The sequence below is a fragment of the Rhinolophus sinicus genome, linkage group LG02, assembly GCF_036562045.2.
Source record: "Rhinolophus sinicus isolate RSC01 linkage group LG02, ASM3656204v1, whole genome shotgun sequence".
Classification (NCBI taxonomy): domain Eukaryota; kingdom Metazoa; phylum Chordata; class Mammalia; order Chiroptera; family Rhinolophidae; genus Rhinolophus; species Rhinolophus sinicus.
In genome coordinates, this window is record NC_133752.1 from 94,317,748 (window position 1) to 94,331,214 (window position 13,467).

Below are 13,467 nucleotides of genomic sequence, written 5' to 3' on the forward strand. Positions count from 1 at the left end.
GTGAAGCCTCTCTTCCTGGTTTACAGATGGCCTCCCTCTCACTGTGTCTTCATGTGGCCTTTTCTCTGTATGTGGGAGGAGAGGCCTAGAATCTCTCTTCTGAACTCATTTCTAGATCCCTTGTCTCTTTTCCTCTACATATAAAGACACCAGTCCTGTCAGATTAGGGCCTCGCCCTTATGACCTCATTTAACCTTTAATGACCTCCTTAAAGACCCATCTCCAAATATAGTCACATTGGAGGTTAAGGCTTCAATGTATGAAGGAGGGGGGAAAACAGTTCAGTCCATAATGAGAAGGAAACAAACAAGAAGTGAAACAGAAGCCCATAATCGGTAACCCAAAATTTACTAAAATAATTTAACAAGAAAAAGATAAAAAGGGCATAGATTCGTTTGTGTACCTCCGTAACACGAATTCTACATTAATTTAACATCTGCTGTAATACACCAACTGATAAAATCTTCATGGCATTAATCAATACTGGGGCTCAAATTACAGTTACATTGGGGATCCCACTAAATTTAAAAGGTATAACCTATAATATTAGGGGAATTATTGAACACGATACAGAGGACCAACAGAGGACCTCACGTTATCCATGGGTACTGCTGTCTTGCCTAAATACCTCATGGCACAGCACCCATTGTCCTAAAATAGCCCATAGTGGTCATGGATTCTCTGACTCAATGAGTAATAAATTAAAGTTAAGTATTTGGCACTTATAAATTATCTTCCTAAAATGGAACCCCATGGACCTCCTCCTCCCTTATTAAAATAGTTAATATGGCCCAATGTAAATTAAAACAGGGCCTTTAATGATTGAAACCCATTACACAAGACATATTTTGAGAAGGGGTGATTATCCCCACTGCTTTGCCATTTAACAGCCCAATTTGGCTGGCTCTTAAACTCGGGAAGAATGAATGGTGCCTCACGGTGGATTACCTCAACCTTAACGCTGTGGGACTCATTAAGGTCTCCCTGGCCAATATTACTGCAATTACTTCATCCAATCAGTAACTAGTAAATATTTGGCTATTATAGATTTGGTGCATATGTTTTGTTCACTGTCTATTTCAACAGCCTCTTGACTGCAATTTGCCCTCCCCTCCAAAGGGAAAAGATACACTTTTACCCAGGTACCATGGGGCACCTCAACAGCCTGCTCAACACACACAATCTTTGAGGGCAACGTCTTAACTACATCCTGCTTTCTCCAGGAACACAGGTCTGACATTGCACTGATGACATCTTCCTTTGAAGAGATTCATTTGACATACTCATTCAGGATATACAAATACAAAGGATTTCACAAAAAGGGGGTGAGGACACTGCTTCAACACTGTGTGAGGCCAATCACCTTGCTTAGTCTTGAAAATCGGTAAGCTGAAGGTTGCTCCAAGAAACAGCCATTGATTCCCTCAGCACCCATAACTTCTTTCAGTTTTTTTGAGGGGTTCTGAAGGAAACATTTCTTATTTACAAATTGTTAAGTCCTTTTATGCTGTTACTTGCAAGCCGTCTCTCCTTGAATGGGAACCCCCCTCTAACAAAAGGCTCTAGAATCCGTCCAAATTGCAAAAAAACAGACACTCCTGTTAATGCCCCCTAGAGACTCCTTCACTGTAGAGGTTGCGGCAACCTCTCAGTGTCAGAATACCAGCTGTGTATAACTAATGACTTTAAAATGGTAAAATCACAAATATTTGGATTTTGCTAAAATTAAACTTTTGGTCTTTTAAAGAAACTGTTTAAAAAATGAAAAGGAAAGTCACAAACTGGGAGCAAATATTCACAACACATAGCAGAAAAAAGATGTGTATCACAATTTGTTTATCCATTCTCTTATTGATGGACGTTTGGGTAGCTTCCAGCTCTTGGTTCTTATGTATTATAAATGCAGCTGCTATAGACACTTGTTTATAACTATCTTAGTGGTCACATGTTTCAGTTTCTCTTGACTATATACCTGGTGGTGAAACTGTTAGGTCAGAGGGAAAGTATACATTTCATTTTTAAGAAACTATGTTAAGTATTTTTCCAAAAAGCTGTATTATTTTATACTGTAACCAGCCATGTCTGAGGGTTCTTCTAGTTGTTCCAGATCCTTCCCACACTTGATATTACTAGTATTTAAAAATTTGACTCTTCTAAGTGGGAATGAAATGTATCTTATTGTGATAATAATTTGCATTTCCCAGATAACAAATGATCTAAGTATCTTTACATGGGTTTACTGGCCAACTGCAGATCTACTTTTGTGAAGTCTATGTTTATGTCTTTTGCCCATATGTTAACTGGATTGTTTATCATTTTACTCAGTTGTAAGAGTTCCTTATATTGTGTGGAGACAAAATCTCTGTCATATATGTTTTTTGAATATTTCTTTCAGTCTAATACTTACATTTCATTTTAAATTCTTTACTTTTACTTTGAAATAGTTTTACACTTACAGAAAAGTTCTAAAAATAGTGTGGACTTTCCATATAGTTTTTATCCATCTATTAAGATGTTAATATCTTTTTTAATCAGGTATAATTAACATTATATTAATTTCAGTTGTACATTATGATTCAATATTGTACAATGATCACCACAAGTCTATTTAACATCCATCTCCACACATAATTACAAAAATTTTTTTTCTTGTGATGAGAATTTTAAGATTTACTCTTAGCAACTTTCAAATATGCAATAAAGTATTATTAACCATGCCATATATCACATCTCCATAACTAATTGTTTTTTATAACTGGAAGTTTATACCTCTTGACTCCCTTCATTCATTTCGCCCACCCCCAACTACTACTGCCTCTGCCAACTACCAATCTCTTCTCTGTATCTTGAGCTTGGTCTTTTTCTTTTTCTTTTTTTTTTTTTTTTTTAGTAGATTCCACATATAGGTGAGATCATCCAGTATTTGTCTTTCTCTGGTATTTTTAACTTGGCATAATGCCCTCAAGGTCCATCATCCATATTGTTGCAAATGGCAAAGATTCCTTCTTTTTCATAGCATACACACACACACACACACACACACACACACACACCTGCTGTTTCTCCAAAAATAAGACCTACCCAATCAGCTCTAATGTGTCTTTTGGAGCAAAAATTTATATGAGACCCAGTCTTATTTTACTATAATACAAGACCGGGTCTTTATTATAATATAATATAATATAATATAGTATAATATAGTATAGTATAGTATAGTATAGTATAATATAATATAATATAATAATATAATATAATCATAATATAATGTAAAATATAATATATAACACATAATATATAAAATATATAATACCGGGTCTTATATTAATTTTTGCTCCAAAAGACGCATTAGAGCTGATTGTCCGGCTGGCTCTTATTTTTGGGGAAACACGGTATATACACACACACATACATACATATATATACATACAGAGGATGCCAATAAAATGTATACACATTTTAAGAAAGGAAAAAACTATTAAAATTGTAATACTCAATACATACTCGTAACAAAAGATGAATACAAGTCACATTTGACTTCTGCAATTACAAGAGGTGCTCAAAGTGGTTACCATCAGCGTCCAGACACTTCTGATTACAGCAAATTACTGCTTCAGCAACGTTGACCAAAGTGTCTATATGTATATAATTTTTGGTACCCCCCGCTACATACGCCACATTTTCTTCATTCATTCATTGGACACTGTTGTTTCTGTATCTTGGCTACTATGCAGTCAACATGAGGGTGCATATATCCTTTCCAGTCAGTGTTTTCCTTTCCCTTGGATAAATACCCAGGAATGGTATTGCTGGATTATATGGTAGTTCTATTTTTAATTTTTTGAGGAGCCTCCATACTACTGTCCATAGTGGCTACACCAATTTACATCAACAGGGTACTTACTAGGGTTCCGTTTTCTCCACATCCTTACCAACACTTGTTATTTCTTGTCTTTTTGATAACAGCCATTCTTGACAGGTATGAGGTGATATCGAATTGTGGTTTTGGTTTGCATTTCCCAAATGTTTAGCGATATTGAGTATCTTTTCACAAACCTGCTGGCCATTTATATGGCTTCTTTGGAAAAATGTCTATTCACATTCCCTGCCCATATTTTAATTGGATGGTGTGCTTTTTTGCTATTGAGTTGTATGAGTTCTTTATATATTTTGGATATTAACCCCTTATCAGATATATGATTTGCAAATATTTTCCCATTCAGTAGGTTTGCCTTTTCATTTTGTCAATGGTTTCCTTTGCTGTGCAGAAGCTTCTTAGTTTTAGTCCCACTTGTTTATTTTTGCTTTTGTTGCCATTGCTTTTGGTGTGAAATCCAAAAATCACTACCAAGACCGATGCCATGGAGCTATCCATCTATGTATTCTTCTATATGAGTTTTATGATTTCAGGTCTTAGTTTAAGTCTTTAATCCATTTTGAGTTGATATTTGTGTATGGTATAAGACAGAGGTCCAGTTTCATTCTTTTGCATGTGGTTGTTCAGTTTTCCCAACACCATTTATTGAAAAGATTTTCCTTTCCTCACTGTCCATTCTTGACTTTTTATCATAAATTAACTTACCATATATACATGGGATTATTTCTGGGCTCTCTGTTTTGTTCCAATGACATATGTATCTGTTTTTATGTCCATACCATACTGTTTTGATGACCACAGCTTTATGATACAGTTTGAAATCAGGGAGCATGATGCCTCCAGTTTTCTTCCTCTTTCTCAACATTGCTTGGCTATTTAGGGTGTTTTGTGATTCCATACAAAATTTAAATGTTTGTTCTAGTTCTGTGAAAAATGGTTTAGAATTTTAATACAGATTGCAATGATTCTATTGATTGCTTTAGGTAGTATGGACATTTAAACATTATTAATTCTATCAATCATGAGCACAGAATAGCTTTTCATTTATTTGTGTCTTCGTCACTTTTGGTAATCTGTGTTTTATAGTCAGTGTACAGGTCTTTACCTCCTTAGTTAAATTTATTCCCAGACATTTTACTCATTGTAAATGGGATTATTAATTTCTCTTTCTGATAGCTTACATTAGTGTATAGAAACAACTGAATTTTTGTATCCTGTAACTTGACTGAATTCGTTGATTAGTCTAACAGTTTGTGTGTGTGTGTGTGTGTGTAATCTAGGGTTTTCATTTTATCATATGCTACCTGCAAATAGTGACAGTGTTACTTCTTACTTTCCAATTTGAATGCCTTTTATTTCTTTTTCTTGCCTAATTGCTCTGGCTAGGGCTTCCAATACTATGTTGAATAAAAGTGGTGAGAGTGGGCATCCTTGTCTTGTCCCTGATCCTAGAGGAAAAGCTTTCAGCTTTTCACTGTTGAGTATGATATCAGCTATGACCTTGTCATATATAGCCTTTACTATGTTGTGGTATGTTCCCTCTATACCCACTTTGTTGAGAGTTTGTCATCATAAATGGATGTTGAATTTTGTCAAATGCTTTACATAATCATGCAACAGATGCAGAAAATTTAACCTTCATTTTGTTACTGTATATCACATTGATTAATTTCTGGATTTTGAATCATCTTTGCATCCCCGGAATAAATCCCACTTGTTCATGGTGTGTGATCCTTTTAATGTATTATTGAATTTGGTTTGTAATATTTTGTTGAGGATTTTTACATCTACGTTCATCAGGGATATTGGCATGCTTTTATTCATTTGAGTCCTATCTTTTTTTCTTAGTCAGTTTAGCTAAAAGTTTGTCAATTTTGTCTGTCTTTTCAAAGAACCAGCTCTAGTTTCATTGATATTTTCTGTCTTTTTAGTCTCTATTTCTGCTTTCTTCTTTCCTTCCTTCTAGTGACTTTGGCATAATTTGTTCTTCTTTTTATAGTTCCTTGAAGGGTAAAGTAAGGTTGTTTGAGATTTTTCTTGTTCTTGAGGTAGGCGTTTATCACTATGAATGTCTCTCTTAAAACTGCTTTTGCTAGATCCCCTAACTTTTGGTAAGTCATCTCCAATTTCACTGGTCTCAAAGTATTTTTTATTTCTTTTATTTCTTATTTGACCCATTGGTTATTCAGAAGCATGTTGTTTAATCTCCACATACTTGTGAACTGTCCAGTTTTATTCTTATAATTGATTTCTAGTTTTATGTCATTGTGGTAGGAAAAGGTGGTTGACATGATTTTAATCTTCTTAAATTTATTAAGACTTGTGTTGTGGCCTTTATGATACGTTATTAGTATCTTATATAACCATAGTGTCACAAGCCTCCAAGATGGTCCCCAGTGAGTCTTACTTCTTAGTATTTACACCCTGTGCAGTCCTCTTCCACAGTGGCTAGGGCTGACATGTGTAACAAACAGAATATTGTAGAAATGACAGAGTGTGATATCCAAGGATGGGTTATAAAAGAAATTGCAGCTTCTGCCTTGCTCTCTCTTAGATCACTTTCGTCTGGAGGAAGTTATCTGTCAAGTTGTGAGGGCATTCAAGCAGCCCAACAGATAAGCAGTGATATGAAAAGATAGAGTCTCCCTCAAGATCAAGGGGCAAACATTCTTACTGTCTAGTATAGTGAAGATAATGCCTCCCTCTGCAGGAAAGGGCGGCATTGCTTACTGTCTGTTACAAAAGATTTGAATTTGCTAAGGTCAGGATTCCTCCTTCTGTGAAATACCCACTGGTTGTATAGGAGGTCACCTGGCCTTCTTTGTATTGCGCCATGAGAACTGGACCTAAGGCACCAAAATAAAAATGCTGATACTCTGGCTACTGCAATGGCTTTAATAAAATGTCCTTTATTTCTGATTCTGGAGTCTTGTGTCTTTGAGCAGCATCCATGAAACGGTGGCAGGCTAACTTATTTGCTTAAAAGTAAAACCTCCAACTCTTCACAGTCCTTGATAATGTGAGTGACAAGGATGGGATTCTGACAGAGAGATGACTTTCTGAAAGAGGAAGGATGAGGGACTTGCAAGGAATAGAGGGAACTTCATGTGACTCTGTAGTGAACATGTTGTCCAAATCATATCATCACTTAGGCAGTAAATGGCCCTTCCTTTTATTGCTTATTAATGGTGATGAACTGTGGAGGTGGTTGCAGACTAAACAGCAGGACTATCTCACAACTCAACCTTTTCTGCAGTCTATCTTGCCAATCTCAAATGTATTTAGAAATGACAGGAAAAGATCTTAGAGGTTTTGGAAGTGAGTCTTAGATGCTTTCATCCTGTCAGAGAGATCGCTCAGAATTGTTCAAAGTGTAGGTCTCTTGCTCAGTAAAGTTAGATGTTTACCAAAGAGACACTTTCCTGTCTCAAGTGACATTTTTATGTATAGATTTATAGCTCTTAAAGTTAAATGGGACATCAAGAGAACAACTATGCTGACTTCAGGCAGAAAATCTACCTGTATCATCCTATTTGGTAAAAAATAACTAAAACCAAAAGAAATTGAAGGGATATATTTTTTTAACATTAAGATTTATGATTGGTAAATGGTATAAGGAAAATCAGACACCTGCAGTATTCTTCCCATTCTAGTCAACCATGCATCCAATACTTGCCAAAGGTTATATTATTCAACAGAATGGTACTTGATTCTTAGTTTACTAAGTAGTATTATATATGTACACTGGAATGTAATTAGCTTGTTTTAAGCATGAAAGTCAACATATTTGGTAATTATAATCTCTTAGAACAGCCTCATTTCAATGGTTTACTTATATGCCATAATATTTAGTAAGATTTTTAGAATTATAAGGGACCACACTGACAATTTAGTTCAACCTTCCTTTTATGATAGAAGAAACTGAAGCCTACAGAAATTGAAAAAGCTTCCTCAGGTTCACTGGGCAATTAGTGACGGAGCCAAGGTAAGATCGGAGGTTTCCCAGTTTCAGCCCAGTAGTCCACTGTTAGTTTTTTAGGTTACAAGTGTTAAGCTATCATTGACAATGGGCATATATATTGTATTATGGAATATCTTAAATACGTATATCAAGCCAAATTGTTAAAGGTGGGAAAACTTTTCAATGTTTCTATAAAACTAAGTAGGATTATAATTTTAAACAGCATCACTATCATGACAAGACTTGTAACTTCTAGAGATCAGGATAAATGTCATAATTTTCTTTCTAGTTTTGTTATGTTATCTGATAATAAAGTCCTAGACACATACCAAGCACTCAGAAAATACTTGTTCAATTGACTGAAAGAATGCCATACGGTCGTCTCAAACATTAACTATTAACAAGGGAAGGTCTATACAGCTCAGAGAAAAGGGATCAGAACAAGAATACTGTTAGGAAAAACATAATAAAAAGGAATAATTTCTAAAATCATAATTTTAAAAATAGGTATTACTTAGGTCTTTACTAATTTCTAAAATTCAAAGAAACTTGGCCTGAAATCTAGAAAACACAAAAAAAAACTATTAGAAGCTTTTTAGGTGAAAATAAAAACTTAGATGAAGCACGTGCTTAAGAGCTGTTTCTTCATAAAGGTAGTAAATTTTCATGTTTTGTCCAGACGGATCTCCTTATGACCAGCGGTATACATCTGTGAGGTGGCTCATAGAATGAGGGAAATAGATGTGCAAAGCATAAAAAACCAATCTCACGCTGGGATCAAATCATAGCACGATACCTTCAATGATACCCATTGGTGTGCCACCATATATGGAACTTTCATTTTTAGATAGGGTAGTTTAGGTTTTTCCCCCCAAACTTAGCATTTGTTGTGATTTTTCTCTCACTGATGTTTATTTTCCTTACTCTAAAGAAAAAGCTATTGAACTGTTATATTTTCTTTCTTACTCAGTCTGTCTTAAAAATTTATGGCTTCTGATATGCTTTCCATTTAGTATCAGTCAATAGTTTTTTTTTTCTCTTTAGTGTGAACAATAATACATAAAGTACTTTGCTATTCCTTTAATATGTAAAAACGTATGGAGAAATTCCTTGATTATCTTAGTATACGCATCACCTTGCATGGCACGTAGCGGTCTTACAATAATTATGCTGAATGAATGACTGGCTGACTGACTTAGCAGAATGAATGACGGAAAGAAACAAAGATTCTGGCTACTCTGAGAGGGGCAGGAATTTGCTACTAAACATCTCTTGTATATAACCAAGCACACTGATAAGCTCACTTGCTTTTCGGAGGGAATAGTAAAACTTCCATTCAAAAAGGGCAGCAGTGTTAAGAGCAGCTGGCACAGCCCCATATCAAACCTAGGCTAGGCAAAAAGAGAATGGGAGGAACATGTGGGACAAGGGTTTCAGACAGGCTTTGTTCTTAATGCAGCCGAAGTGTTAAGAGTTCCACAAGCGATGTTATTAAGTACATGAATGTACCCTGAATAAGAGTGCAATAATGTCTCAAAAAAGGAAAGATTTGGCATCACAGAATGGAAGAGATACATTTGAGCCCATGAAGTGTGGTTGTAAGTTAAGGACATATGTTAAGGCCCTAGAAAATAATACTTAATAAATGTTAGCCCTGGGTTACTGAACTTCCAAGTACTCATCTGGAAAGAGGCAGGGGTGAGGGGAATGCAGTCTTTTTGTGTGCTTCTCAGCAGCTTGGCCCACCACACTGCCCCTGTACAGCCCCCATCTCCCACCCACTTCATAGGACCACCGCAAACCTGCCCTCATTCATTGTGTTTATTGTGGTACAACACATAAAAGCATAAAAGTTACCTTATTAACTATTTTTAAGCGTACAACTGAGTGATCTCAAGTACCTTCAGATTGTTGTGCAACCATCACCACTATCCATCTCCAGAACATTTTCATCATGCCAAGCTGAAACTGTACCCATTAAACACCAACTCCTCATTCCCTCCTTCCCCTATTTTTTTTGAAACTACTAACCTATGTTGTGTCCTTATGGATATACTCATTCTGGCTATTTCATATAAATGGAATCATGCAATGTGGCCTTTAATTTCTTTCACTTAGCATAATATTTCATAGTTCATCCTCTTTGTAACAGGTGTCAGCCTTTTTATGGCTAATATTCCATTGTGTGTGTGTGTGTGTGTGTGTGTGTACACAGACACGCACACGTACACCATTTTGTTTATCCATTAATCTATTGATGGACATTTGGTCTAGTTCTACTTTTTGGCTATTGTAAATGGTAATACTATCAATGCATGTACATGTATTTGAGTACCTGTTTTTTTGATTCCTTGCAGTACATACCTACAAATGGAATTGGTAGGCCATATAGTAACTCTATGTTGAACTTTTTGAGGACCCACTAACCTGTTTTTCACAGCAGCTGAAACATTTTACACTTTCACCAGTAATTGACAAAGATTCCATTTTCTCCATATCCTTGCCAACATTTGTTACTTTCCTTTTTTTCGGTTGTTTTTGTTATAGCCACCCTAGTGGGTGTAGAGTGGTATCTCATTGTGGTTTTGATTTGCATTTCCCAAATGATTAATGACATTATTTCATGTGTTATTATTGGGCATTAGCATATCTTCTTTGGAGAAATATCTATTCAAGTCCTTTGCCCACCTTTGAATCAGGTACTTTGTTGTTGGTGATGGCCAGTGGGAGTTCTTTATATATTCTGGATATTAATCTCTTATCAGATATGATTTGCAAATACTTCCTCCCACTGTTCCATTTTTACTCTCTTGACAATATTCTTTGACATGCAAATGTTTTTAATTTTGATGTCTATCTCATCGAATACTTTCCTTTGTTGCTGTGCTTTTGGTGTCATAATCGAGAAATCCTGCCGAATTCAATGTCATGAATCTTTCCCCCTATATTTCCTTCTTAGCATTTTATAGTTTTAGCTCTTTAGCTCTTACGTTTGTTTTTGATCCAGTTTGAATTAATTTTTGTACATGGTGTAAAGCAAGGGTCCACCACTTCATTCCTTTGTGTGTGGATAACCACTTTTCGCAATACCATTTGTGAAAAAGACTGACCTTTCCCCATCAAATGGTCCTGGCACCCTTGTTTAAAATCATTTGACCATGTATGTGACGAATATTCTTGGACTCTCTATTCTATTCCACTGGACTATACGTATGTCTTCATACCAGTACCACACTATTCTGATTAATGTAGTTTAACAGTAAGTTCTGAAGTTAGGCAATGTGAGTCCTCCAATTTTAGTTCTTCTTTTTCAATATTGTTTTGGTTGTTGTTTTTTTGGGGGGGGGAGTCCCTTGAGATTCCATTCTGATGGAGAGTGCACTGAATTTGTAGATCAGTTTGGGTAGTATTCACATCTAACAACATTAAACCTTCCAATACATGAATATGAATATGCCTTTCCATTTGTCTTTTTTTCCTAGCAATGTTTTATAGTTCTCAGTGTATTGCATTCATTTTTACAATGACGCTCAAAGCCACTTTGTCTAGTTAGTACCACTTGCTTATTGGAGGTCACAGTCTCCGCCCTAGCCCCATGTCTGCCTTGGGGTTACACAAACTTTATCATGCTATATACTTCTTTTGCATTAAGTTTAAGATTTATCCATACTGACACATATAGTTCTAGTTCATTATTTTAAATACTATGTAGTATTCATTGTATATTAGTTCTTAGGGCTGCCATAAGATATTACCACAAACTGGGTATCTTGCACAACATAAATTATTCTCTCAGTTCAGGAGGCTAGAAGTCTGAAATCAAGGTGTCGGCAGGGCTGCTTCCTTTTGGAGGCTCTGAGCAGAGAATCTGTTCCACGCCTCTCTCCTAGCTGAATGTTGTCAGCAATCTTTGGTGTTCCTTGGCTTGTAGCTGCATCACTTCAATCTCTGCTGTGTCACCACATGGACTTTCCCCCTGTATTTTGGTGCGTCTTCTCTTTTTTACAAAGATGTCAGTCATGGGATTTAGGGCACATCCTAATCCAGTATGACTTCATCTTAACAAAGACCCTATTTCTACGTAAGATCAGGGAACTATTCAAGTCATTACCCACTGTTTCCCCTTATTGATGGACATTTAGATTGTTTCCAATTTTTCACTATTAAGAATGCTCTAATGAACATCTTTTAAATGACTCTTTACCTATACTCATATGTGTAGGTGTTTCTCTAGTGGACGAGTATATATACAGAATTGGAATTCCTGATTCCTGATAAGAGGATATAAGTGTCTTCAACTTTACAATTCAGTATTGCCAAATTGTTCTCCAGAGCAATTGTATTAATTTACTTTGCCATCAACAGCAAGGGGGAGTTCTTGTTTTTCCTCCACATACTTGCCAACATCTAAATTTTAACTTTGCCAGATGTATTAGTTTGTTACTAGTGCAAAACAAACAACTGTAAATTTCAGTGCATAAAACAACAGGCATTTATTTATGGCATAAGTCATAAATCGGTGGGACATTCAGAGATGGCTGTTCTAGCTTAGAGGAATGCCTATATTTCATGTTCCTAGGTTGATATTATATTCATACTCATTTAACAGACCAGCAACTTAGGGCCAAAAAGTAAGTTAACTTTCCTAAGGTCTCAGAACAAATGACTATTGATGAAGTAGATCTCCAGATGATGTTGAATGGGAGGAACTGAGTTTTATTTTCATGTTTGTAAGTTTTAGAGAAATGTTTCAAGTGTTTTACTACTAGTAAGTATACAGGGTTTTGCATTTCAGCAGTTGGGTATAATGGATGTTGAATTCTACTGAATGTTTGGTTATGATGTAAATAAAAACTAAGATGAAGAAATTTAAACATAAACAGAAGTAGAACTAATATAATCTTCATGTACCCATCACTCAGCTTCAACAAGTAATACACGACCAAGCTTGTTTCATGAATGACCGTCTAAGCCCCAGCTTGCATTATTTTAAAGCCAATCAAAGGTTACAGGAAACAACTTTTTATAACTCAATATATTTAACATTTTTGAGAAATTTTGTATCTATATTCATATGCAACATTCTCTACTTTCCCTTTTTCATAATAAACAATTTTAAAACTAACATTAACACTAGCCTCATAAAAAAACTTTGGGAGCTTTTCTTTTCTTTTATCTATATTAGAATAATCTATAATCTATATAAGTGAGGTTATCTGGTCCTTAAAGGTGTAGTAATTGTGTATATTTTTTGCCATCTGTAAATTTGGGTTATGTTATTAGATGCATAAATATTATTAGGGTCAGAATTATTTTTTCTATCCCTTACAGTGACGCCACGCTTTAGATGTGTCTCTTACAAATAACACGTGGCTGCATTTTGTATTAGTTTCTCAATTAGAAGTCTATTTTCATTTGTTGCAATTATTGAAATATTTGGACTTATTCTTTAATTCATGCTTTTTATTTACCATGTTTTCTTTTATTTCTCTTTTTCTACCTTCTATTGATCAAGTTTTCTTACTCTCTTTTTTCCATCTATTGGTTTGAAAGTTGTACACCCTAGTTTTGTTAATGGATACCCCTGTATTTTAAAAATAATCACTAACAAAATCTAAAGTTAATCAGTGTC

At 35.4% G+C, this 13,467-nt stretch overlaps 1 protein-coding gene across 1 annotated transcript in view; it reads right to left on the reverse strand.

Moving 5' to 3' along the window:
- The window catches only part of DNAJC1 (DnaJ heat shock protein family (Hsp40) member C1), a 197,369-nt gene that overhangs the window by 41,564 nt on the left and 142,338 nt on the right, over positions 1-13,467 (reverse strand). The window lies entirely within an intron of this gene.